Genomic DNA, 14,689 nt, shown 5'->3' with positions numbered 1-14,689 from the left:
TCAGTGACTTTCAGAGTATCTATCTATCTATCTATCTATCTATCTATCTATCTATCTATCTATCTATCTATCTATCTATCTATCTATCTATCTATCTATCTATCTATCTATCTATCTAGCTAGCCACCTACGACTTTTAACTCTCCCATCCGTTTCAATAATGGTATCGATACCAAACTTGCTATGGCATAACACGACTGTGTGAAGAACATATTTGACTAGCTACAACATGAAAATCATGAGAAGTATGTCATGAATCTCACAATCTACATTTAAAGGTCTTGCAGCTCTTACGGTCGTTTCACTCGCTTGGCATGTTGCAAAACTGGTATGGTATGACAAGATTGCATGGCGTACACAAGCGAAAGACCCTAACATAAAAATATGACATGCGTGTCATGTAATAACATGACTACATGCCATGCTCATGAGGCAGTCGTGACCGTTTCGCTAGCGTCACATTTACCAAATTTGGTATCACAGTACGTGAATAGATTACGAAGGTATGTGACTGGTGTACATATTATCATGAGATGCGTGTCATGTAACAACACGACTACATGCTACGCTCATGGTGTGCTCGCGGCCGTTTTGCTAGCTTCACATGTACGAAACTCGGTATTACACGACACGAATGGACGACATAGGTAAAACACACATCCAAACATAATCATGACATGCGTGTCTTGTAAATACATGGCTACAAGCCACTATGATGATGCGCTCGCGGCTGTTTCGCTACTTTCACATTTGCCGAACTTGGTATTAACGGACGCCAATGAATGACGAAGGTATGTGACTGGTGAAAACATGATAATCATGAGATGCGTGTCTTGTGAGATCGTGACTACATGCCACAGTCAAGGCGCCAATGCATTTCGACGTGACGTGGTGCGCGTGCTCGCCTGCGTTCCCACGCCAGGCGCCGGTCCTACCATATTCTCGCAGGTGCGCACCGCGCTGCGTTGCTTTGATGCATGCACGTTTTAGCGCGTCCGGCGTCCCTCCGTCATGAAAAGAGGGAGATGCAGTTTTGCGTGGGTGCAGATGCAGTTTTGCGAGGGAGATGCAGTTTTGCGAAATACGGCATGTCGCATTTCGCGCCGTATGCCGTCGGGATGCACCGACGGACACTAGTCGCGCCTGGCATCAGACTATAGAGTGCTCGCGTTTTGCTAACGTAGCCTCACTTTTCCCAGCGTGCGCTCGCGTCAACGCTATATTGCACTATACTGGGCCCTTCCTGATGCGCTCGCGACCGTTTTGCGAGCTCCACATACATAAATTTGGCGTTACGTGACGTCTATGGATGAAAAAATATATGACTGGGGCAACCATGATAATCCTGATACGCGTGTCTTGTAAGAACATGAAAACATACCACGCTCATGGCGTGCTGATATTGGGCCCTTCATGATGCGCTCGGAGAAGACGCTCAAGGTGCTGACCAGTGCGGACGCGCGAAGATCGGCTCCTGCTTTCAAGAGTGCGTTTCTGTGGTATCCACAAGTTTGTCGCCGAGTTTTCTGTGACATCGCGTGCCTACGTTCTCTAGAAATCAGCAGATACCAGCTTTGTGCTGGTTAGTGGACTTCAAACCATTTTTGGGACATTTTTACACCGTAACACTACCGGAGGATTCAAGCCTAACCAAGGAGGCAATTGCTGTCGATGGGCCATCCCGGCGCCAACGTGACTCTACATTCTGCGCGTTCCAGGACCTGAAACTGAGAATGGAATACCAAGTGGATGGAGAGGACATCTCTCCAGAGGATATCACGGAAGACATGGGTTGGAAGGAAGCCGAAACGAGACACTCATAGAATGAGCTATCCACGGTTAGCGTGTCCGCTTCCAAGTTCTCGACCAAGGCTGGCAAGGGGGGAGACACCCCAGCCAGTCGTAGTAGGCATGACACCAAGCATACAATCGTGCGAGCTGGACGCATGCCATCACTACCCAAGGACTTCAGCAAAATTGTGCTACGACCACGTGTAGGATTAGACATCTCGAGAATTGGCGCTGGAGCAGTGGCAGATGCGATAGTACTGGCGGCCGGCGTTAAAGATGAGGAGGCCACGCAGGACATCATCTGTTCCAACTTACAGCAGAACATTAAGGTGGCAAGCACTCCGGACCAAGACAGAGCTTCAAGATACCTCAAGGTCAAGCGAATTGACATTGGAGGTGAAGTTTTTGATGTTAGCGCGTACGCCACGGCACCCCACGATACTTGTAAAGTAGTGATTTGCCGGATCCCCGTAAGTGATACTCAAGACATTGTGACCCCAAAGATTGTGAAAAGAAATATCCTGCTGGCGCTGCAGGCCAGGATAATCAAGAGCACTGGGACAATCACAATAGCGTTCTAAAGACACAAAGTGCTGAAATTCGTGAGCTAAGGACCTTCACTTTTGCAGTGCTCCCTTTACTGCAAGAACATCGACGTTTGTTACGTCTGTGGAAAGCTGGGACATCGATCTTACGTCTGTCCGAACCCAGCTGAAGTCATCTGCAGAGGCTGCGAGATAACGAACCCAGATGAGCAGCACCAGTGCAATCTAAGATGCAGGCTGTGCGACGGTCATCATCCCACGGCAGACAAGGAGTGCAAGAACAGGTTCCTAGTGCCATGCATCGTCAGACGCAGACGTTGGGAAAGATCGTGAGCAGCCGCAGAAGCCCGGGACACATCAATCACATCGAGCCCAGACATACGACAAGCAGTTCATTCCAGCCTACGGGACCCAGAGCATCCAGACTACACAAGAACAGGAAAGGCGGCCCCACTCCAGGGGGTGGTCGCGTTCCAGAAGAGGATCCAGAGCAAAGGTCTGCTCCCAATAACGGTGACGCTCAAGTTCTCAAGGTCACTATGAGGGTAGGGATAAGCCTGGACAGCACCAGAATGGCCAGCTGCCTGGCGTTCAGTTCGAGATCACGGCTTCCAACCCCGGGAGGACGCCTACAATTACACCGAAAGGCAGCTGGGCTGAGCGAGTGCGCAACGGCGTGGCAGAAATGATGACAGGTAAGCTGCCAGAGCATGATAGAATTGCAAAGCTAGAGCAAGAAAACGCAAGGCTTACGGAATCGAATGAGAGGCATTCAGCCAATTTAAAGGAAACAAAAAAAATCTTCTTTCTAAGCTAACTAGCATGCAGTCTTCACAGCCAAACGCCTCAGCCAGTTGATGTCCCTGTGGCTGAAAACGTGGGGGACTCGAGAACCGCAAAAAAGAGAGATTCATGGCAGAACACGTAGAAGTCAACCAAACGACCATGTCAGATATGTAAGAGGTCTTTTACATGCTCAAAAAAGTAGTAGCCAATCTTACCGAGCAGATAGGCAGGCTATAATCAAGTGTGGCGGCACTGAAAGAGCATATAACTTTGTGCGTTACAAAGGTCGAAGCATATCTACACAACACAGGAAGGCCTCCTCATGCAACAAACTCACCTCTTCAGCCACCAATACTAGTGGTACCAAACCTGTCAACCGGTGCCGCAGCAGGCTCTGGGTGCCCAGGTCATAACCATGAAGGCAGCGCTACGTGAAGCATTCCGTATCTGGCAATGGAACTGTAGCGGTTACCTTAAAAAGAAGGCAACCCTACAGCAGTATATTAGGAGCAGTCAAGAAAAGCCTCATATTATATTTTTGCAAGAAACTCTTCTGGCCTGTGATTACGGCCTGTAATAGGGGATACCGAAGGGAGGGGAGTCTTCACCTTTGTATCCAACAAAACTAACGCACGTAACCCGCGACCTCAAGATATAAGAAGGCCGGTTGGAACACGTCATGGTAGAGATCGTGCCAGGTACCAGCAATTGTCAGAGCATATTTATTCTTAACATATATAGCAGTGCAAAGGAACAAAATCAAGGGTTCAAGACGGTTCCAAAGAAAGCTGTTACTATCGCCGGCGAATGTCCACTCGTCATAGCAGGTAATTTCAACGCTCCCCATCATACATGGGGTTACAAGTACAACACAAGGAAAGGGAATAGATTTTGGCTAGTGCCACTGAACTTGATCTTCCCCTAACCACGGACCGCAGCCTACCAGCAAGGCTTGGTACATCTTGCTGCAGGGATTCCAACCCGGACCTTACATTTACAAGGAACATCAAGAAGGCCTAGTGGATAAACCTTGCTGTAGACCTTGGGAGTGACCACTGCATTCTTGCCCCTACCTTCTGCGTGGAGCATAAAAGGCAGAGAAAATTCCACTTCACAGACTGATCAAAGTTCAGAAAGTTAAGGGAACAAGATGGCCACAGCCCGGGCTTGGAGCAGTGGGTCAAAGAGAATAAAGAGGACATAAAATCGGTCTCTTCCACCATTACCTAGGATTTTCTGGTTAAAAGAATGGATAGCCGGCTCGCTCATCTTCTTGAGGGAAAGCAAGCACTACTTAACCGTTGGAAGGGTAAGCGCCTCAACCGAACAGTGCGGAAGAAGATAGCAGAGGTAAACAGATAAGTCGAAGAACATTGTCGCGCACTATCCAGGCAGTAATGGGACGAAATCTGCAACACCGTCGATGGTCAGAAGCACATTAGCAAGACATGGAATATGTTGAAACATCTCCTCAACAAAAGCAACACCAAATAGGTCCAAAGCATGTCATCACTCGAATTTTGCATATAGAGATAGGGCGATCTACAGAACAGCAAGTTGGGCAGTGGCTCGCGCATAAGTACCTCCCAATCAAAAGAGGATTTGCACCACCAAGTAGACAGTACCAGGGCACACCTAATCCAGGCCTTGAAGGCGACTTCAACATGAAGGAGATCAGAATATTCTTGCATGATCTCAACGGCAGGTCAGCCCCTGGCCCAGACGGTATATCAAACAAGGCCCTTTGTAACATTGATGACGATTCAATTGACATCCTGAAGGATATGATCAATGCAGCATGGAGAGAAGGCACGGTGCCAGAGCAGTAGAAGCTGGCCACCACGACCCTTATTCCTAAGCCAGGAAAACCCCCCTAACTAGACAACATGAGGCCAATATCCTTGACATCATTTATCGGCAAAGTTGCAGAGCATGGCATACTGCACTGGATAAACAAGTACTTGGAAGATAACAACATATATACACAAAATATGGTTGAATTCAGGGCAGGGTCATCCACACAAGACGCAATGAAGCTTATCAAACACCAGGCCATCAGCAACGAAACCAGAGTTGTGAGAGCCATTCTCTGCCTAGATCTAGAAAAACCGTTTGACAACCTCTACCACTCATTCATACTCGAAGCAATTTCAAGATTAGTCTGGGGAAAGCTTTCTATAAATACGTATTGTCCTTTCTTACAGATCTGAGAGCCGTGATGAAGATTGCAGATATCGAGACCGCAGCAATTGAACTAGAAGCAAGGGGCATCCCGCAAGGGGCAGCGATTTCACTAATGCTGTTCAACATTGCCATGATTGGAATGTCAAAGAAATTATCGAGCATCGAAGCACAGCATCTACGCAGATGACATTACCATCAGGTGCACAGGTGGAAGTGAGGGGCAGACTGAGAGCGCCCAGCGAGAGGTGATTGACACCGTAGAAGAGTACCTTCGTCCTTCTAGGCTCAAGTGCTCTTCGAGTAAGTCAGAACTTTTACTGTATCGGACTACACGCCGGGAACCGAAGCCCAGGGGATGGAAGCCATTAAACCAGATAGACACCCACCTCCGTGCAAACCAAGGGGATGCCATCCAGAGGGTTGACTCCATCAAAATTCTGGGCATGCTGATAGAGTCTAACGGCGCTAACAGCAAATCGATTGCCCAGTTAACTTGGAAAACAGACAGCTCGGTGCACCTCATACGCAGAGTGGCCAACAAAAGAAATCGGATCAAGGAAGACAACCTCATCAGGTTGATGTTATGCGTTTGTTCTAAGCCATTTCACGTACGAGGCAGCAATGCACAACTGGTCTAGAGCAGAGTCCGAGACACTGAATGTGCTCCTCAGTCATGTTGTCAAAAGGTCCTGGGCCTACTCATACATACCAGCACCGAGCGTCTACTTGAGCTTAGCATTCACAACACGCTCGAAGAAATAGCAGAAGCCCACTAGAGAGCACAGTTTGCAAGGTTGTCTACAACAAGGTCGGCAAGAATGATCCTGCAGGAGCTGGGCCAACACCCAATGGCAATTAGACGGAATTACAATGATATTCCCTACAACGTCAAGGAGAATATCACTGTATCTTCTATACCACAAAACATGCATCCAGAACACAACATCGCAAGAAGAGTAGCGAGGGCTAGGACTATACTTCGTAAAGTATTAAACGAGGAACGAAGGGTAGTATTTCTTGACGTGGCTTCCTACGCCAATGGGAAAGCTTTTGTGGCAGTGGTGGTCGATGGGGCTGGCTGTGTTGTCAACTCAGCAACAGCCAGGACGAAAGACCCAACCATTGCGGAAGAAGTGGCCATCGCCTTAGCACTCAAGATGAATAAAATTGAAGTCGTCTACAGTGATTACATAGCAGCACTACGGGCAATCGCCAAGGGGACGGTCTCTGAACAAACGCCGAGAATACTGCATGACAAGAAGAAAACGCATCATCTTCTGTGTTGGTTCCCAGCTCCCCTTTTACAAATGAACGACTCCGCTCTCAATCTCAGTGAAGCAGCATATGAGGCGGCGCGAGACCTCTCCAACCGCGCCTCCCCGGGAAGCGTTCTATTGGTGAAGGGGATAACCGGGAAATTCTTACAACATATAACAAGCTCACTAAACATTTCTACCTGTCTAAAAGGATTTTCCCTCAACCTCACAAAACTCTATCTCGGCCCCAAGCACTTGCAATAAGGCTTTTCCAAACGCGGATGTCTTTACTTTGAAAATGTAACACATCATGTACCATGACCTATACCCAAGTAATTTTTGCCCATATTATGGGGAAATAGCTTCATTAGAACATACGCTCTGGCGGTATACCAAAATCGCTCATTTATCGATTGTTACCTCTGCCAGATGGGAGGCGGCAATCCACAGCTCGTCCTTGGCAGATCAGCTCTGGCCTGTCCACCAAGCCCGCGAGGCGGCTGAGAAGCTCGGCATCTCAGTCCACACGTGGGAGCTGCCCGCAACACAGTGATCCGTGTTTTCGAGGACCAAATAAATGTTTATTCAATCCAATACAATGATAGCGTGCTGGCGGCCGTTTCGCTAGCTCCACATATATTCAATTCAGTATGACGTGACTTGAATAGATGACGAAGGTAAACGACACATCCAAACATGATAATCATGACACGGAAGTCATGTACAACATCATTTACCTCCACCTTGTAACGTTGTGCTGATTTTAAAGTGACATATCAACATTCCTCATTCGTGCTTTGCATATTATCGATTCCGACTGTACGTGGGATCTGCCAATATTTTTTTGTGCTCGTTAAAGATGGGCAGCCCGGTTCCTCCGTGCTTGGATGGAGCGACTCACTAGTGAGGTTATATGACCGCGGGCGTCCTGCAAGCAACGGGTATTGGCCTGCTCGTTTCATCTTTGTTTAAGCCCTGTATGTTATCGCCGGTCACACGCTATATTACCCGAGTGTGTAACGTACGATGCGCGGGGGTATTTTATAAATTTGGACTTCACGCGGGACACGATCGCGACGGCACTGGCAACGGCAAAATCCCATCGAGAGTGTCTAATGGTACCACAATCAAAGAAAACGTGTAATTGCTAGCCATATAGACACTTTCTTCAATATAAGCAACTCAAAGGCAGGTATTTCAATTGTTTTCTATTTAGTAGCATGTTGCGAAAATTGCAATTAGCATGCTTCAATAGTGCAATAAACTCATTGAGAAAGCCTAGCGATATTCTATGCACTGACGCCCACTTTATCAAAACTACATTGTTTCATCCATAAGAATAATTGGTGGTGATTGTGCGCTCTGAATGAAAGAACATGCCTTTCACCAGGAATGCCGATTTCCTAGCTTCCCTACTATGCTGCGTGTTTAAAAAAAGTGGTTAACAATTTAGAGTACTCGGTACTCTACTATGAGTGAGCTGAAAGCTGTCTCTAAGGCGCTACAGCGTGGAAAGCGTTAGAATAACATAGCTTTGTTACGCTACGGGCAACTATTGTGTGTTTAGCGAAGTGGTGAATGATTTAGAGCACTTATACTCTACTATGGGAGCGCATAACTCGGTCCCGTGGGCAATACGAAAACTTATCAATCCACTCCGCACTGCTATTGCTGAATGCAGTTCTTTTTCTTTTTGAAAATAAATTAGACCATTCAGTGTACAATGTTCTGTACTACGGGAGATTGTTTAGAGTACTAACTACTCTACTATTGGAGAGCATAAAGCCGTCCACAGTCATTCGCTAAAGCACTACATCGCACACTTATGAATAGTGAGAACAGTTTGCACTTTAAGGGTGCGTTTCCCACAATCATATAAGCATCCCATCTTGCTCCTGTTGGCGCGGCTACATTTTTTTATTACACCAGAATAGTGTACCAGTATCATTCACTTCCTGCAATCAGTTTGTAAATTTGGACATTTTATGAGGGCTTTTTATCTTTTTCATGCTTTCATACCATGTCTGCAAAGACAAACAAGGTGGTAGCAAGTCATAATATTGCTGAATGACATCGTCGGTCAAGCGATGTCTCGTCTCTCAGCAAGCAAATCATTTTCCAATTCCACGGCCACTGGATGAAAAAAAAATTGGCAGCATATTCACGTAGTGAATGATGGAGAGCACGGCGAAGCATTCGACGGTCCATTCGTTCTTGCTTCCGTCTATCCATGCGTCCTGGAGTTTGACCGTCCATGCGTCCATCCGCCCGTCCGTGCGTGCGTTCGTCCATGCATCTGCCCCTGCGTCCATTCATGCATCCATCCATGCATCTGTCTGTGTGTCCGTTCGTCCATCTATCAAACACTCCAAGTACCACCATCTCGCATATTTTCATCGTATATTCCCCATATAGAAGCACGGCCATACAGTGGACATTTCAAGGACTAAACGAGGGGTGGCACGCGCACACTTTCTTACGGCTTGCGCTTCGGGTCTACTTCCCACCTTTAACCACTTCGAGTTCATGGTATATACTAGTTCATTGTATTCATGGCACTGCCGCTCAACGCTTGCTAAACCTTTCTAAAACTAAGGAGGTTACAGTTAACTAATATATACCTTGAACTCGAAGTGGTTAAAGTTTGGAAGTAGACACGAAGCGCAAGCCGCAAGAAAGTGTGCATGTGCCTCCTCTCGTTCAGTCCTTGGAATGTCCGCTGGATGGCGGTGCTTCTTTATGAGGAATATGTGATGAAGAGATGCGAGATGGTGGTACTTGAAATGTAGAATAGGTGAACAAACGGACACACAGACAGATGCATGGACAGACGCACGGATGGCGGCACGGAATAATAGACGCATGGACGGACGCAGGAGCGGATGCATAGAGAAAAGCAGGGATGGACGCACAGATGAATGTGTGGACGCACGAACAGACGCACGCACGGACGGGCGGATGGACGCAAGGGCGGCCTCACAGACGCACGCATGGATAAATGGAAGCAAGAACGAATAGACGGAAAGATTCTTCGCCCCACTATCCATCATTCACTCCGTGGATATAGTGAAGGCGACGCCCAGGTGAATTCGGTACAGTATATTAGCATGTATTCGGCTGATTTTATCTGGAAGACGAAAAGTCATACCGGGGCCTGTTTCCTGCAGGCGGTTGTTCCGGTGATCTGGTAGCGACCAGTAAGTGACAGCGCATTCGCGCATGAGCGTTCTCAACAATGTGTTGACGTCACTTCGCGAATACGGTACTTAGAAGTACATAGGAGCGTTGTATACTACCACTCTTGCTTCGCTATCGGCTGTTTCGTGCCAACCAAGCCGCAGGTTCCAGGAATCCATTGGAGTGTAATCAAGTGACCGCTCTTGTGGGTTAGGTCAAATGCTTGGATGATTCCTAAGGCTAACTCGTAAAATTGGCCCCTTCTTGAGCAAGAATGAATAGCTTGAAGCGCTGATTTTGCATCAGACAGAATCGTCCATTTACGCGGTGCTTTGTCGTTAACAAATTTTATGGCTTCCTGTATATCAAGAAGTTCTGCAGCTGTCGAAGATGACTTGTGATCTAATTTGTACTGTCGGGAAATACCGAGTTCAGGGATTATGTAGGCGGCAGCTGAGGCGGACGAAGTTACGGATCCATCGGTGTAAATGTGCACAGAGTCGCTGTATCGGTCATGCAAATGTGCGAAGGTGAGTTGCTTGAGGGTAATATAAGAAACACGCGACTTCCACGTATGTGAAGGCACACCGGCAGTTTAGTCAATGTACTTATTGCATCACATATGTGAACAGTTTGCCCTAAGAGGGCCAATAATTCCTAGAATAAAGGCATCTATGAAGTCTGCCCGTTTGCTTTACCTGAACTGTAAATAAATATTATAGTCCGAAAAGCATCGTTGGTAGCTTTACTTCTTCCTTCAAGACGCAGCAGTCAGCTATGGAAGCACTGAGGAGGGTGGCCAAAGGACCCGGACACCCTTTATTCTGAAATTAGTTGTTCTTCTGTGTCTCTGTTACAGGCAATATGGCAAGTAGGGCAGCTTAGGTAGCTTAGTAATTATGACTCAGTTGACAAATCAGTTGCGCTTAAATTGCGTGATTTATTGCGCCCAAGAGCTGGATCCCTTCGCCATCGTTTCAGGGGCTGGGTGTTGTTCTTTTGCAAGTACTGCAGATAAGCGCAAAACACAGTAGGGACCACCGTTGGATGCTAAAGCCTATACTTGAAGTTCTTTTATAGTCGTTCTCAGTAAAATATAAAAAGCACATGACCGACCACTCACTCGGCTTCCACTTGCTTCCTCTTCCTGACTGCCCTGGCCAAGAAATATTTTTCAGCCTAGCATCCAGACTGTGTAGATCGCATGGGAATTTACGGTGCTGCAGAGTGAAGTCTCTTCCCGCGTTCGACTTGCACAGGGCCACACAACAGCTTCGTGGCATCGCAAAGATAGAAAACAGTATCTGCTGGAAACTTGTGCACAACAAACACCACAGTCTGGCACAGAAAACATGTTTCTACTTGTCTATACTCACGGTCACACAAAGATGCGGCCGTGCACAAACAAACCGCGCGAAAAAGCACTCAAACGCTCATAAAACTTGCGGCGACCTAAATACTGCACGCACTGCACGCATTGGCGTCTACATGGCCTACGGCAGCAATGACGTTCCAAAGGCGAAGCATTTCTTAGCGAATTTAGGCGACATTGAGCGTATCTATCTATCTATCTATCTATCTATCTATCTATCTATCTATCTATCTATCTATCTAGCTATCTATCTATCTATCCGCCTACGACATTTAGCTCTGTTGGTCGTTTAAATAATGCTATCGATACCAAACTTGGTATACCATAACATGACTGTATGAAGAAAGTATTTGACTAATCATAACATGACAATCATTACATGTGTGTCATGAGTGTTATGATTTACATTTCATGGTCCTGCAGCTCACATAGCATGTTCACATAGCATGTTGAAAAACTTATATGGTATGACATAATTGCATGGAGGACACAAGCGACCGATTCTAACATGAAAATCATAACATGCGTGTCATGTAACAACATGACTACATGCACGCTCATGCTGCGCTAGCGGCCGTTTCGCTAGCTTCACTTATACCAAATTTAGTATCACGGGACGTGAATGAATTGCGAAGGTATGTGACTGGTGCAAACATGATAAACATGAGATGCGTGTCAAGTCACAACATGACTACATGCTACGCTCATCATGTGCTCGCGGCCATTTCACTGGCGTCAAATGTACCAAACTCGGTATTACGCGACGCAAACGGATGACATAGGTAAATGACACACCCAAACATGATAATCACGACATGTGTGTCATGTAACAACATGACTACAAGCCTCACTCATGATGCGCTCGTGGCTGTTCTGCTTACTTCACATATGCCAAATTTGGTATTACGTGACTTCAATGAATGACGAAGGTATGTGACCAGTGCAAACATAATAGTCATGAGATACGTGTCATGTGAGAACATGACAACATGCCACAGTCAAGGCTCCGACACATTTCGACGTGACGCGGTGCTCGTGCTTGCCGGCGTTCATTTAGTTGCGTCACGATCACGTTGCCATGCCAGACGCCGGTCCTGGCATATACTCGAAGGCGCGCGCCGCGCTCCATTTCTTTGACGCATGCGTGTTTCAGTGCATGCGGCGTCCCTCCATCAAGAAAAGAGGGAGACGCAGTGTTGTCTGGGTAACGCATCGGCACGAAATGCAGCATGGCGTATTTCGCGCCAGTTACCGTCGCGCCGTGCCGACGGACTCTCGTCGCACCGGTCGCGCCTGGCTTCAGACTACGAGTGCTCACGCGTTTCTAACGTAGCGTCACTGTACGCAGCGTGCGCTCACGTCAATGCTACATTGGGTATATTGGGCCCTTCATGATGTGCTCGTGGCCGTTGTATACGTAATTTGGCGTTATGTGACGTCAATGCATCACGGAATATATCACTGGTGCATACATCGTAATCGTAAACATTGTAAGAAGTAAAAGAATTGAGATCCAATGTATTGCGGTAAGAATAGGCAAAGCACGAATGAGGAAGAATGAAAATCAGAATAACGTTATGAGGTGCAGGTAAATTTTGACATACGTGTCATATGTCATAATTATTTTGAAGCATGATTTACCTCCGTCCTCTACCAACATCATGTGATACCTTGTTCACTATATGTAAAACTAGCGAAACGACCGTGAGCGTGCTATGAACGTGGTATGTTGCAATGTTCTTACATGACACGCCTGTCATGATTATTATGTTTGCACCAGTCGTCAATTATTCGTCATTTATTGACGTCACGCAACACCGAACTAGGTATATGTGAAGCTAGCGAAACGACCGCGAGCGCACTGAGAGTAGCAAGTAGTCATGTTCTACATGACACGCTTGTCATGATTATAATGTTTGGACGTGTCATTTATCTTTGTTGTCCACTCGCGTCACGTAATACAGAATTTAGTATAAGGGAAATTAGTCTAACAGCAGCAAGCGCATCATGAGTGTGGCATGTAGTGATGTGTTTTTATGACACGCATCTCATAATTATCAAGTTAGCACCAATCACATACCTTCATCATTAATTCACGTCCTGTAATAAAAAATTTGATATATGCGAAGCTATCAAAACGGTCGCTAGCGCAGAGGAGCGACAGGTGCACGATACGGAAGTATGCGGCACGACGAGCGAGATGCCAGCGTGCGCAGGGGAAGTGTGGACGGAGTTCCATCGATGCCTAAACGCGACATCGTGCGACTTAGATATGCTCGACATTTAATAGCAGGAAGAGTAGGAAATGAAGACGGGGCTCCGATCGGCAAGAGCTACACGGTGTCAGGAGACCATGGACTGTGGGTCGATTGGCGAGAGGTACGTTCATATCGGAGATCACAGACGACACAACCATTCAGCATGGAATCCAACAAAAGAGTTCCTCACGGCTAGGAACACGTCTCGTCACGAAAGAGATGTGCGTTTCTTCTTGCGGCCTGCACTTCTACAAAAAAGATGCACGCATTTATAGCGCCCGGCGTCTTCCCTGTATAGCCCGGCCGTGGGGCTACTTCGCTTCATTTCACGCCACAAATTTGTGGCACTAGTATTCAAACTTGCCCAGCGTGCATGGGTACCACTTTTTCTTTGTACATTGCAAGGAGGAATAAATTCCTAAGGGTGTCCCATATCATTGTTTCAAATGGCCGAGGAACAGATTCGCTGGAGGTGCTTACTGCCTCACGAATTCACGACCGCAAGAACCTTTAGAGTCCATCCTGCACGAGCGGAGGTACAAAAATATGTCGCACACAGCAACTGCATTCTATCTTCTCTCGTCCCGACGAAAGCGTCACAACCTAACAAGGAAGAGATAGCACGGGAAAAGACAAAACAAAAACGTCATACATGTTTTGATTTTCATTATGCTCTTTACACAGTCATGGTATGCCATACCAAGTTTGGTAACAATACCATTACCGAAATGGGCAGGAGGGCTAAATGTCGTTGGCAGATAGATAGATAGATAGATAGATAGATAGATAGATAATAGATAAGCTCAAAGTCACGGAAGTTCGCTAAGAAGTGCTGCGCGTTAAAGTAAATGACGGCAGATCCGTTAAAGTAAATGACGGCAGATGAGATTGGCCGAAGCTCCTGGAAGGAATACCGTGAAATTTTCTTCCGGTGATTCGCCTGGTGACAGGCGCGCTTCCTCACCGCTTCCCAATGTGGAACGTTTTCAAGATCTGCTTCGTGACGTCCACGTGCTGCCACTGCCTCTTGTTCCCGTACGGAAGGATCTTGCCGACGCTGACGTTCCGCTGCAGCTTCTTGTTCACGTACGGCGGGATCTTGCCTACGCTGCCTTCCTGACGTGGCTTCTTGTTCCCGTACAGCAGGATCCTGTCTGCGAGTGCGCGCCGCCGCTGCCCTGCGCACCCGCCTTTCGGCATTCTTATCCATACGAGCACACACCAACGGCAACGAGCATTGGCAACTATAAACCTGTATCAATATGGTTTTGAATATAAAACCATTGCTTTAGAAAACACCTGGCGTCTTTCTTTAGGCAG

The sequence above is a fragment of the Rhipicephalus microplus genome, chromosome 2 (assembly GCF_043290135.1).
Source record: "Rhipicephalus microplus isolate Deutch F79 chromosome 2, USDA_Rmic, whole genome shotgun sequence".
In the NCBI taxonomy this organism is placed as follows: domain Eukaryota; kingdom Metazoa; phylum Arthropoda; class Arachnida; order Ixodida; family Ixodidae; genus Rhipicephalus; species Rhipicephalus microplus.
This window is presented reverse-complemented; position numbering follows the sequence as displayed.